The 13,456-nt window shown below is 47.9% G+C and overlaps 1 protein-coding gene across 1 annotated transcript in view; it reads left to right on the top strand.

Annotated features, from left to right (window-relative positions):
• Window positions 1-13,456, top strand: part of LOC135396016 (semaphorin-2A-like) — a 297,361-nt gene that overhangs the window by 283,021 nt on the left and 884 nt on the right. The gene's annotated exons all lie outside the window — the stretch shown is intronic.

A 13,456-nucleotide genomic window follows, 5' to 3' on the forward strand; every position in this document is an offset into this window, starting at 1 on the left:
AGAAAATCACCTGGGAGCCGGATCGGGGAGCCGTACACCAACTCGGCTGAACTGCAGCTAAGGTCTTCCTTGACGGAGGATCTGATGCCCAGCAGCGCGAAGGGAAGGTGTTGGCTCCAGTGCGCAGGGTTATCGTGAGCAGTGAGTGCGACCTTCAGCTGACGGTGTAGTCGCTCGACTAGCCCATTCGCCGCGGGGTGATAGGCAGTCGTGTGGATATGGCGAGTTCCGAGTAGCTGCGTAAGGGCAGTGAACAGTGAGCACTGAAACTGCCGTCCGCGGTCGGTGGTCACGATGGAGGGGCATCCGAACCGCGCGCTCCATGATGCGACAAAAGCTTCAGCGACTGATTGAGCGGTGATGTCGGTCAGCGGGACTGCTTCGGGCCACCTTGTAAATCGATCGATACAGGTTAGAATGTACCGGTAACCTTGAGATGGTGGCAGGGGACCGACGATGTCCACATGCACATGGTCAAATCGGGCGCGAGGTGGCAGGAACGGTTGAAGTGGAGTTCGAGTGTGGCGGCCGACCTTCGCGCGCTGACAAGGGATGCAGGTCTTGACCCAGCGTTGGACATCCTTGTTCATGCGCGGTCAGGCGTAGCGTTGTGTCAGGAGCTTTTGGGTCGCGCGCACTCCAGGATGGGAAAGGCCGTGGGTCGAGTCGAAGATAGGCCGGCGCAACGTGACGGGAATGAACGGTCGATTAACGCCTGTGCTGGTATCGCAAATGACAGTCGTCGGTGTGGCCGGGATAGGGACTTCGCGCAGCACCAGTGACGTGTCTTGCGTGGCTAGCAGTTGCTGGAGTTCGGAGTCGTCAGCTTGCGCCGCTGCGATGTCCTCGAGACCGACGGTGCATGGCGTAGAAATGGAATCAATGCGAGAGAGGGCGTCCGCGGCACTGTTGTCCACACCGTGCACATGACGTATGTCCGTCGTGAATTCCGAAATGTACGCCAGATGCCGGACTTCGCGGGCGAGGTAGTCGGTGCGGTTGGTACGAAAGACGAATGCGAGGGGCTTATGATCGGTTAAAACATGAAATGGTCGGCCTTCCAGGAAGTACCGGAAATGACGGACTGCTGCGTAGATGGCCAAAAGCTCGCGACCAAAGACACTGTAGCGAGTTTGCGTGTCGTTTAGTCGGTGCGTCCACAGAGGGCGCTACAGGTCCATTCGAAGCCTACTGATCACTCTCCACATTTTCCACACTTTCTAAGCCCTCTGATTGGCCGTCCCCACCGATTGGCCCATTCTAAGCGCACTGACTAAGCCCGCTGAACATAGCCTTCGTTAGCGCCCGCCAGATGGCAGCGACCCCACTGCGGCTTTATCTCAGATGTTTAAACTTACCTTGTGGTGTGCAACTTTCTGCCCACTTCATGCTGATTGATCCATTCTAGGCCTACTGATTCAGACGTCTAAGTAAAAGCCTACTGATCACCCTCCCAATGTAAGCCTGCCGATTGGCCCGTTCTAAGCCCACTGACACCGGATGGTGCAACCCTTTACTGGCTCCGCCCACTTCACGCTGATTGGCCCATTCTAAGCCTACCGATGGCTGGCCCTGATTGGTCCACGCTAAGCCTACTGAACGGTGATTGGCTTACCTGAATTTGTCGCTCCTAAGCCAGGCAGCAGCTTCAGACAAGACACACGACAATTGTTGATTTCAACATTTATTTGGTACAACAGCCTCCTGGTCCAGCTGTGGGTATGTTCAGCTGCATCAGAGAGATCATTGGTCCATAATTCTATGTGGTCATCTCTCACGCTCATTGCTCACTCAGCTCCCTCGGTAGATTCCAACTGTTATTGGTTCATCTAACTGCAAGTGGTCTGCTTGTTAGTCCATCTGACTGCAAGTGGCCGCTCACCCAGCTCCTTATTGGTTCTAGTTGGTCACAGCTCCCTCATAGGCTCCAACCCCGATTGGTCCATCTAACAGCAAGTGGTCACTCACCCACTGCTATTGATCCATTGAACTGCAAGCCACTCATTGGTCACTCACACTCATCTCTAGACGAGATAAATTTAACTGTGGGAGATTGTAACTTTCACCATAAGATAACTTTAGCGGGGGTCATACACTGGTAGGCTCCAACTGCTATTGGCGTGTGCTAACCGCATGCCTCCACCCTGCTGCTCATTGGTTTACAACGTTTCTGCGCATGCTCTGACGGTGCCGAAGAAGGTTCACACACACATTACACATTTAATAGAAATTATGCTATTAGTCCAGCTGCGTCATAGGGCACGGCTTGGTTCTGCTGTGGCTGGCCCTGATTGGTCCACGCTACTTGTGGCGCAGCACCTTGTGGCGCAACTCTTTAATGGCTCCACCCACTTCGCATTGATTGGTCCATTTTAAGCCTACTGACTTCTAAGCCAGTTCACGCTAAGCCTACTGATCACTCTACCGGCGCTCTGATTGGCCGCTACCGATTGGCCCTCGTTCTAAGTCCACTGACACCAGATGGTGCAACTCTTCACCAGCTCTGCCTACTTCATGCTGATTGGTCCATTCTAAGCCTACTGACTTCTAAGCCAGTCCCCGCTAAGCCTACTGATCACTCTACCAGCGCTCTGATTGGCCGCTACCGATTGGCCCTCGTTCTAAGTCCACTGACACCAGATGGTGCAACTCTTCACCAGCTCTGCCTACTTCATGCTGATTGGTCCATTCTAAGCCTACTGACTTCTAAGCCGAACCACGTTAAGCCTACTGAACAGTGATTGGCTAGCCTAAACCACAATGCAGCAGCTTCAGACAAGACACACGACAATTGTTGATTTCAACCTTTATTTGGTACAACAGGCACTTCTCAGTTTCTACGCACACCGAATGAACTGAAAATGAGAACAACTGTTACCTCCTCAACTTGAAGACAATATAGTGAGACGTACTTTCCTCGTCGTGCGCTTCATCCACAGCCGACCATCGGACGGAACTCAAATGCGCCCTTGGAGGGTGGTGCGATTTTATTTACACAATCACGCCCGTGATGCGCGCCCATTAGCCGCGAAGGACATTTGGAAACTGCATAAGCGAACCCTTTGTTAGAGAAAGCTTGTTTCGGCAATGAGCAGGTGGTCGCATAGCGTTGTGTGATCGCTGGTTTTAATACACGCGGCCTCGGAAAACATGATTTACGAGGTGACCCAGTTTCTCGTTACATCATCTTGACGCAACATTTTTTTTCGCTAGGGTCCGCTGCAGAGTTTGGCCATAAAGCGCGTTTTGATATAAAACAGATGGCTCGACCACATCTTCAAGGTGACCCAATTTCTCGGACTTGCAACCTTGCAGAAACGAGCGACCATTGATGTAAAACAGATGGCCCCAACAGGAGGGTTATAGTACGCCCCTGTGTTTCGGCTATCTAGTTTTCTGTGCGGCTGGCACGGTAACGGGTGCCTGGAAGGTGCGCGCGGCATTTTGGCGTGTCGGCGCATGTTGAGCCTGTGTGCGCGGGCAGGCTAAAATCGTGTGAGCTGTCCGGGCGCTAGTGCTTCCCTACGCTGCTGAGCCGCGTCGCGACTTCAGAAAATCTCATAGAAACATAGCATTCCTTCAGAATTTCTTACAGAAGCGTCTTCGTCTCTCAGAATTTCCTACAAAGGATGCAGATTCGTATACATATCCTCACAGGCACACCAATGTGAAAACATCCTGTGGGATAATTCAGGGCCTGGCCTTGTGAGAAAACAGCGTGATTCAGAAACAGCGTTTATTCCAACTGCCAGCAAGTTAGTTAGTCTGCTTTGAAACGATGAAGCGCATGGACGCAGCTACGCATCTCAAGCAAATATCGCCTGGAATTCAGGATTTGCGTCGCTTTTGAGGTATATAGCACGTGTGTCTGTGGTATATAATCGTCCGTACTATGCATTCTCATTCTTTATGCGTCTTTACCCCTGTTCGCACGTATTCTGTGGATCGGAAGGTAGAAGAGATGGTTATAACAACTGTGCTTTGGGCAAACGGTATGTTACATATTTCTATGCCTATCTCTCACGCACACACATGTTGTTTTAACCGTGCTTTTTAAAATGCTGTTTCTTCTAGGTTAAACTCGGAAGAAGCGGCAGCCAGCGGCAAATAATGTTGAATTCCAATGGCAGATTCTGAGTGCCTCCGGAGCAAGTTTTCAACCGCAGATTCAGTTCAGATTCACAAGGCAGATTCAACCGGAACTCTATGTGACGTGTCACTTGTCGCTTGTCCTTCCTATTTCCTGTCTCTGCTTTGCCAACATGGCCGCTTCGCAACGCGTCTTCGCCGTGACTAGTCTTTCGCGTTGTACGTTGGCGATTTTCTTTCATGAACGGAGCGATAAGTCAGACATTACAATGGCCTTGATGTTGGACCTTGATGTTGCAAAACATGGCGTTATAATGGAACATGAGTACCTTCTTCTTCTTCCTCCGTCTCTGGCCGTCATCCACCAAGGGAGATTGGCCAGGGCTAAACTCCAAGTTGGGCGAAAGTGTTCCAGTCGCAGATTCGGATGACTTGCTCTAGGCCAGATCAAGCCGCTCCATTGCAGAGTCTGCCACATGCTCCGACTCTGCCATTGGAATCCAACACAACGCATTGGATCCGAGTTCGTGGTCGTAACCCATTCTCATCTCGAGAAAGTTGGATGATGCTTTTACGCAAGAAAGCCTACGCGTTCCCAATGTGCGAAACATAAACTTGTCATTTTCTTGTCATAAACTTGTCAAGAAATTTCTTGGTCGTCGCATTGAACATCTCAAGTACGTGTACAATACGTTGGGTCATGCCATTCTGAACTTATTGGCTGGGCCATAAATGTTCTACAACATTCCTTACAGTGACGACACGCGACTTACTCTCAATACTTCTCAGCAAATAAGTATGGGATCCTTGAATTATCATACGTGGCAGTGCAGCTTTCAAAGGATGTTTCTTGCAGGGTGGCCCATTACACTTTCTCACAGGCTTTCTTGCGGGTCTCAGGGCCTGTAAGAAATCCTGTGAGAAAGCCTCGCAGGCCACCCTGTAAGAAGCCCTGTAAGAAAGCTGCATTGCCAATGCCTGTAAGAAATCCTCCCTGGAATCCTACAGGATCCTTGTACGAAACTCTGAGAGAAATTTTGTAAGATTTAGTCTCATAACCTCATAGAAATTCCTTCAGCAGTCTGAGAGGTTTCTTTTGTAAGATTTTCTGAAGTATTTTTCAATAGGGGTCATACGGATGTGATGAGGTGAGCCCATTTTCTTGATGAACTTGTTCATAGTGCGAGGATCTTAATATTGGTGCTTCCAGTATAGAGAAGGAACGCGGAGGCGCGACTTGAGTTCAGTACGGGCGTGCATAGCAGCAACCAATTTCGGTTTAATAAGCGTTGGAGCCTCACCACATAGCATCACTATGCTTTTGTCATTCTGCTTGATTTAATTAATTGCTTATGTTGAACGCCATCTATCGCGTCAGTCGCGTGAGCTGTCCACACGGCCGAAATTCGCGCCCTGCTGTACAGCTAGTTTATGAATCCATGTGCCAGTCAGTGACGCTCTTAAGGTGAGCCCTTTTTTTTATGAGATGAACTTGTTCATAATGCGACGCCGTGCGATTACCCTAAATTTATGTTTCTAATGGTGCTTCCAGTTGCGCTCTGTTTCGAAGGTACATGTGCGAGTTAGGTTGCGTGCGCTGGCTATGTTTGCACATAATGTTCTGGGAGAGCAATTGTGTTTCTTCATACTCAGCTTGGGTTGAGTGTTCTTTTTAACATTGAGTACGTGCGAAGCTTCACCGCGTAGCATTGTTTAATAAGCGTTGGGGCGTCAGGGAGAGCCTTATCACATAGCATCACTGTGCTCTATTATTCTGCTTGATTTAGATAATTTCGTATGTTGAACGCACACTGTCTAAAACTGCATGGGCAGGCTAAAGTCGCGTGAGCTGCCCACGCGCCGTCGGCAATTCGTATTTCAGATATTGCTGCATGGTGCTCGTGAATCTATGTGCCCCTCTGCGAAGGTGAGCACATCTTTTTTTTTTCGAGATGAAGTTGTTCATAATGCGACGTTGCGTCCTGAGCTTATATTTCTAATGGTGCTTCCAGGAGTGCGAGTTGTGTTGCGTGCGCTGGCAGAATGTTCTGGGAGAGCAATTGTGTTTCTTCATACTCAGCTTGGGTTGAGTCTGCTTTTTAAGGTTGAGTGCATTTTTGTGTGGTCATCCTAAATTTATATTTCTAATGGTGCTTCTTACTGTTCAGTAGTGCTCGTGCGAACGCGTGGGTGTGTCGCGTGAAATGTACGCTGGCTACGTTTGCGGCGTTATATAGATTTGTAAACCTGGAAGGTGCGCGATAGTTTGATGTGTCTATATCGGCGCGTGTTGAGCCCGTGCGTCGCGATCATACGCAGATTACGCATTCAAAATTGTATTGTGTGTGTGTGTATTCGTACGTGACAACGGTGTGTGCATGCCTCTCAGGTGAAAAATTCCAATATACGCGGACATGGGGAGGCTAAAATCGCGTAAGCTGTCCACGCGCTTCTTTCAGATATTGCGTGCTGTATGGTGCTCGTGTCGCACGGTGAATCCGTGTGGTGTAAAACCTGTCATATTCGTAACTGTGAACACATTTATTCAGAGATACTTGCTTATAATGTGATGATCATTTTGAATCTGTGTGATCACTCTTAACTTATATTTCTAATGATGCTTCTTACTGTCTAATAGTGATCTTGCGTACTGTTTTGAAGGAACGCGTGTTAGGCGTGTCGCGTGATATATACGCTGGATACGTTTCCACAGAATGCCTCCGTGGGAGCTCAGAAAGCAATATACTAGCAAGGCCGAGTGGGCTAAGGCGTCCGCTCGTTGGTGGTAGCCAAGGTCGTGCTGAAGACTGGGAGGTGGTGGGTTCGAATCCTACCGCCGGCTGTGCTGTCTGAGGTTTTCCCTGGGTTTTCCGAAGACTTTCCAGACGAATGTCGGCACAGTTCCCCCTGAAGTCGGCCCAGGACGCATACTAATCCCCCTGTACCCCACTCCTCTCTGCTGTCCTCTCTCCATCCGTCCACATCTGTACGCCGCTCGTAGCCACTGTTGCTTCGCGGCGCTAACACCCAATCAAAAAAAAATCAGAAAGCAATATGAAATTGTGTTTCTTGCTACTCAGCTTGGGTTGTCTTCTTTTTAACATTGAGTACGTGCAGAGTTTCACTGCATAGCACCAACCACTATGAGTCTACTCGATCACTTTGTTTAGTAAGCGTTGGAGCGTCAGTGAGAGAAACAATCTTGAGCTTCACCATTACTATGCTTCGCCATTCTGCTTGATTTAGTTAATTTCTTATGTTAAACGCAAACTGTCTAAAACCGCAATATACACGGGCATGGGCAGGCTAAAGTCGCGCGAGCTGCAGGCGCGTCGCATGTTTCAGATATTGCTGCATGGTGCTCGTGAATCTATGTGCCCGTCTGCGAAGGTGAGCGCATTTTTTCCGACATGAACTCGTTCATTGTGCGACGTTGTGCCTTGAACTTATATTTCTAAGAGTGCTTCCAGTTGTGCTCTGCGTACGAGCTGTGTCGTGTGCGCTGGCTATGTTTGAACAGAATATTCTGAGGGGAGCAATGTGAAATTGTGTTTCTTCATATTCAGCTTGGGTTGAGTCTTCTTTTTTTAAGCTTGAGTACGTGCGTGCATAGCATTGTTTAATAAGCGTTGGAGTGTCAGTGCGTCTTGAGCTTCACCACATAGCGCCACTATGTTGTTGTCATTCTGCTCGATTGATTTAATTTCGTGTGTTGAATGCGCGCTGTCTAAAATAAAAACAGGCCCAAGCTGTATAGGGTTTACTGATCATACAAGCTGTTTTTCCCTCAAACCAGCTTCTCTGCACAGCATCAACTATCGTTGTTTTCTCGATCATGTGCTTCTTCTTGCTTATTTCGAACGCGTGCTGGCTTCCCTGATTAGCATCACGATGAGTTTTTTGCACATTGAAATGTTTTGTTTTGTTTATGTTCTGTGAAAAAATTCGTTCTCAAGCATGAACGCGCTCCATTGCATCATATGCCATTCTGCTTGATTGAAACAATTTTTAGGTTGAACTGCAAAGCATACACATCCTAAACGATCCTAAGCTTGTTCTCAGGGGTGGGCTTGACCTAACGCACGCATGCAAACAGGTGAAGCCAACTTTACTCGTGTAGAGTGTGTTTTGAGATGTGTACCCTGAAAACAGAATTTTTTTCCCATTTCCAACTGGCTATGTGAACAGCGGGAGGCGGGGGCATGTAAGCTGTTCAGAACGCTGGCTCTCTAGAAGTATGACCCAGTTGGATAGAAATGAGTCACCAATGCAATGGCAGCTGTCCATCTTTGCAAAGACAAGCGGCGCCATCTCTTGTCTGTGTAGGGCAGAGCATGTGAAAAAGTTTCATTGTGAACCAGTGAGCAGCCGGATGGATGCATGGGCCGATAGCACTTGGAGCCTGTTAGGGAGCTCTAGACATAAGTGACCAATGAGAGGCTTGTAGTCAGATGGGCCAATGAGCAGACCACTTGCAGTTAGATGAACCGATAGCAGTTGGTGTATATCGAGGGAGCTGAGTGACCAATGAGCGCAAGAAATGACTGGGATCTCTCTGATGCAGCTGAACCAACCCACAGCTGGACCTGCAGGCTGTTGTACCAAATAAAGGTTGAAATCAACAATTGTCGTGTGTCTTGTCTGAAACTGCTGCATTGTGGTTTAGGAGCGACAGGCTAGCCAATCACTGTTCAGTAGGCTTAACGTGGACCAATCAGGGCCAGTCATCGGTAGGCTTTGGCGTGAAGGGACAATCAGTAGGCTTATCGTGGTTCGGCTTAGAAATCAGTATGCTTAGAATGGACCAATCAGCATGACGTAGGCAGAGGTGGTGAACAGTTGCGCCATCTGGTGTCAGTGGACTTAGAACCAGGGCCAATCGGTAGCGGCCAATCAGAGCGCTGGTAGAGTGATCAGTAGGCTTAGCGTGGACTGGCTTAGAAGTCAGTAGGCTTAAAATGGACCAATCAATGCGAAGTGGGTGGAGCCATTAAAGAGTTGCGCCACAAGGTAAGTAGCGTGGACCAATCAGGGCCAGCCACAGCAGAACCAAGCCGTGCCCTATGATGCAGCTGGACCAATAGCATAATTTCTATTAAATGTGTAGGGAACCTTCTTCGGCACTGTCAGAGCATGCGCAGAAACGTTGTGAACCAATGAGCAGCAGGGTGGAGGCATGCGGTTAGCACGGGCCAATAGCAGTTGGAGCCTACCAGTGCATGACCCCTGCTAAAGTTATCTTATGGTAAAAGTTACAATCTCCCACAGTTAAATTTATCTCGTCTAGAGATGAGTGTGAGTGGCCAATGAGTGGCTTGCAGTTCAATGGATCAATAGCAGTGGGTGAGTGACCACTTGCTGTTAGATGGACCAATCGGGGGTTGGAGCCTATGAGGGAGCTGTGACCAACTAGAACCAATAAGGAGCTGGGTGAGCAGCCACTTGCAGTCAGATGGACTAACGAGCAGACCACTTGCAGTTAGATGAACCAATAACAGTTGGAATCTACCGAGGGAGCAATGAGCGTGAGAGATGACCACATAGAATTATGGACCAATGATCTCTCTGATGCAGCTGAACCTACCCACAGCTGGACCCGGAGGCTGTTGTACCAAATAAAGGTTGAAATCAACAATTGTCGTGTGTCTTGTCTGAAGCTGCTGCCTGGCTTAGGAGCGACAAATTCAGGTAAGCCAATCACCGTTCAGTAGGCTTAACATGGACCAATCAGGGCCAGCCACCGGTAGGCTTAGAATGGGCCAATCAGCGTGAAGTGGGCGGAGCCAGTAAAGGGTTGCACCATCCGGTGTCAGTGTGCTTAGAACGGGCCAATCGGCAGGCTTACATTGGGAGGGTGATCAGTAGGCTTTTGCGTAGACATCTGAATCAGTAAGCCTAGAATGGACCAATCAGCATGAAATGGGTGGAAAGTTGCACACCACAAGGTAAGTTTAAACATCTGAGATAAAGCCGCAGTGGGGTCGCTGCCATCTGGCGGGCGCTAACGAAGGCTATGTTCAGCGGGCTTAGTCAGTGCGCTTAGAACGGGCCAATCGGTGGGGACGGCCAATCAGAGGGCTTAGAAAGTGTGGAAAATGTGGAGAGTGATCAGTAGGCTTCGAATGGACCAATCAGCGGAGCCAGTTAATCAGCATAAAGGGGCGGAGCTGTGCTTAGTGATACGCATGCACCAATCAGCGTGAAGTGGGCAAAGCCAAGTAATTGGCATAAAGGGGCGGAGCTACAGTCAACCAATCAATGATCAGTAGGCTTAGCACGGGCCATTCAGCGTGAACTGGGCGGAGCCCAGTCAACTAATTAGCATAAAGGAGCGGAGGTACGGTCAGCCAATCAAAGATCAGTAGGCTTGGCGTGGACCAACCAACGTGAAGTGGGCGGGCTAATGGCAGCCAATCAGATGGCTTTGGATTTGGCTTGTGTTGGATTACAAGTGGATTGTGTTGGCTTAGAACTGAATTCTGTTGGCTTAGAACTGCATTTTGGCTTAGAATTGGATTAGAATCGGCCATCTTGGATTAGAAAAAGGATGTCGTCGTGCGTAATAGCTCCCTACTACTGTTCGAATGGTCACGATACATTCCTACATCGTTCGTTGCAGTCGCGCTATCGTGCTGCATAATATATGTATCTCGTGTAACAAGCCTCGCAATCGCATGGTGTGCACACGGACAAAAATGCGGTCTTCTTTCTTTGAAGATCGTTTGAGCATATAATTATATGCTCAAACGATTACCATGTGTCACGTTGCTTTCTCAATTGCTGCCGGCACTCGCAGTAAAAGCGGCAAACGGATGGACGTGAATGGCTGTTTAACTACGAAGTTCTTGAGCTCATAATCACAATTTTACGTCTAAATTGTTATTGAGATGAGTTCGCAGTTGTTGTTTCCATCGTTCAATAGTTCTGGGCACTACCTCAGACGAAACCCTCATCATAGCCAGCCGCCATAACTGGATTTCCTCACAAACGGGAGAACCCGCCAGGAAAGTCGAAGAAAGCCTCAGCTCTCATCCAATCAGAAGCACGATCCTCTATCTATGTAGATGGGCCAGGTTTTCGACATCCACGTCACAAAAATGGCTGCGCCCATGCCATGTGTTGGTTTCTTTGATTAATTTTTGTAATAGGGAACAAAATTGAGAAACAAAGGTGCATTTCGGGATCATTTGGATGTGCTCGACCTGAATACCAATCGTTTCGACACATCGGGAAATCTGCGTAGCTGACCTTTAAGCAGACAAGAAGAGTGTACTACAGATGGGAGGAAGACACTCTCTTGTTATTCAACCCTCGCATTAGTTATCCTCTTCCCGATATCTACCTTTTTCTTTTTCGTGTCCACGTATGCTTGTGGAAGTTCACTATTTCATTCTCTATCCTATGAACCGTGGTGCACCACGCGAAAGCTTTTGCATATAAAACTTAGCTTCAGTGTGAGTTTTTTCAGTGCTCCATCTAGGATTTGTCTCACCCTATACCTGCTCTGCTAGTAGATGTGTCTGTGTGTGTGTCTGTGCTGTCTTGGTTATTGGCACACATCAAATAAACTACGTGTCAATTGCCAGAAGATGTATGGTAGAATTAATGAAAATCATTCGCGCTATTTCACCTACAGCGGTAGCTGTCAAGTGCACCTGAGGCATTACAACATGAGACTGTGGCGCCCTCTGTGAGGCGCGCACGGAAGCACTTTAGAAAAGGCTTATCCCAATATCAGAGCTGTTTATTAGGAGGGTTTGGCCATTGGGAGGAGCCTGTCTCGAAGGGCACCACTTGACGTCACACGATGGGCGGTGCCATTGTCAGTGACATCATTTTGGATCGGAGTTATCGCGTTCAAATCTCCCATTCTGCCATTTTGGAGGAAAGGAACAGCCTTGAAACCCCTCTGTGCTGCCGGAGGTTGTCTTTCATCCCGGCCAAGTGGGCGGAGCGATGACGTCTCTGGGCGGCTGTGCCGAGGGGTTACTGTAATACGAAAAATTCTTTCAAAATACACTGGTTTACAATAAACCGTGTAAAATTCCTCGACAAGGAATCAACCACGCAAAAATCCCCGCCCAAAAAACACTCGCTCAAGGATCCACCATGACCGAATATACCGTTGCAAAATATATCGTTAAAAATAAACTGTTTCAAAATATATTCTGTAGTCTGACACGACAGTGGAGTGATAGATATGTATCTCTACGCAGAGGCTAGCAGTAAGACGTAGCTTACATTGGTGGTTTTTGCGTTTGTTAGCACTCACCCTCTACCTAGTGGTCTCCGATGGCTGCCATATTTTTTCTGTGTGTATGTGTTGTTGCTATGTTTTCCTTTCAAGTGTAGAAAGGCTATGCATTATATGCATGCCGTGCATTATTATATGCATGTCGTCCAACACGACAGCGGAATGATACATATGTATCTCTACGCTGAGGATAGCAGTGTGATGTAGCCTACATTTGGTAATTATTGCCCTTGTTAGCAGTCACCCTCTACCTAGTGGACTGTGTGGCTGCCATATTTTTTCGGGTGTATCCCGTTTGAAACCCTTAAAAATAACCATCCAAAAATAAACGCGTACGTAGCCACCTGTTAAGGATAAATCTCCCAGAATATACGCTTAAAAATCAACACACAAAAGTAATCGCTGAAATATTCCCGTGTAAATAAAAACGCGAAGGAATACCCGGTTAAGAATATGCAGTTAAAGATAAATCGTTTCAGAATCTCCCCAAAATCCACCCTACTGTTCCTACAGTTACGTGGTATGGCTGCGAGCGGAATAGACAATCCTCTTCGACAAATAGTCCCAAGGTCGGCAAATTTAACTCCTCCCATGAGTATACTGTGTACATCGCACATCGATACTTCGTACGCGAAGCAAGCGTGCTTCACTTGAACATCAGCGTAAAGCGAACTCAGGACACACGCACGAACGAACGAGCGAGCGCTCAACACTGCCACACTTCCTATCGATACTTTGTCAAGCAAAATAATGCGAGACATGCATATAATACGTAGGCTTTCTGGAAGCGGATTGTCCACTTCACTGAACTGTAGCAAACGTATAGGGTGGATTTGGGGGATTCTGAAACGATTTAATTTTAACGATAAATTCTTAACCGTGGATTCCTTAGCGTTTTTATTTACACAGGGATATTTCAGCAGTTATCTTTGTACGGTCGTTTTTAAGCATATATTCTGGGAGATTTATTCTTGGCAGTGGCTACTTACGCATTCATTTTTGAAACGATATTTTGAAGGGTTTCAAACGGGATAGACCCGTTCGCTTTACACTGACGCTCAAGTGAAGCACGCTTGTTTCGTGTACAAAATATCGAAGTGCGATGTACAAACT

This window comes from Ornithodoros turicata, chromosome 5, assembly GCF_037126465.1.
Source record: "Ornithodoros turicata isolate Travis chromosome 5, ASM3712646v1, whole genome shotgun sequence".
Taxonomy (NCBI): Eukaryota; Metazoa; Arthropoda; class Arachnida; order Ixodida; family Argasidae; genus Ornithodoros; species Ornithodoros turicata.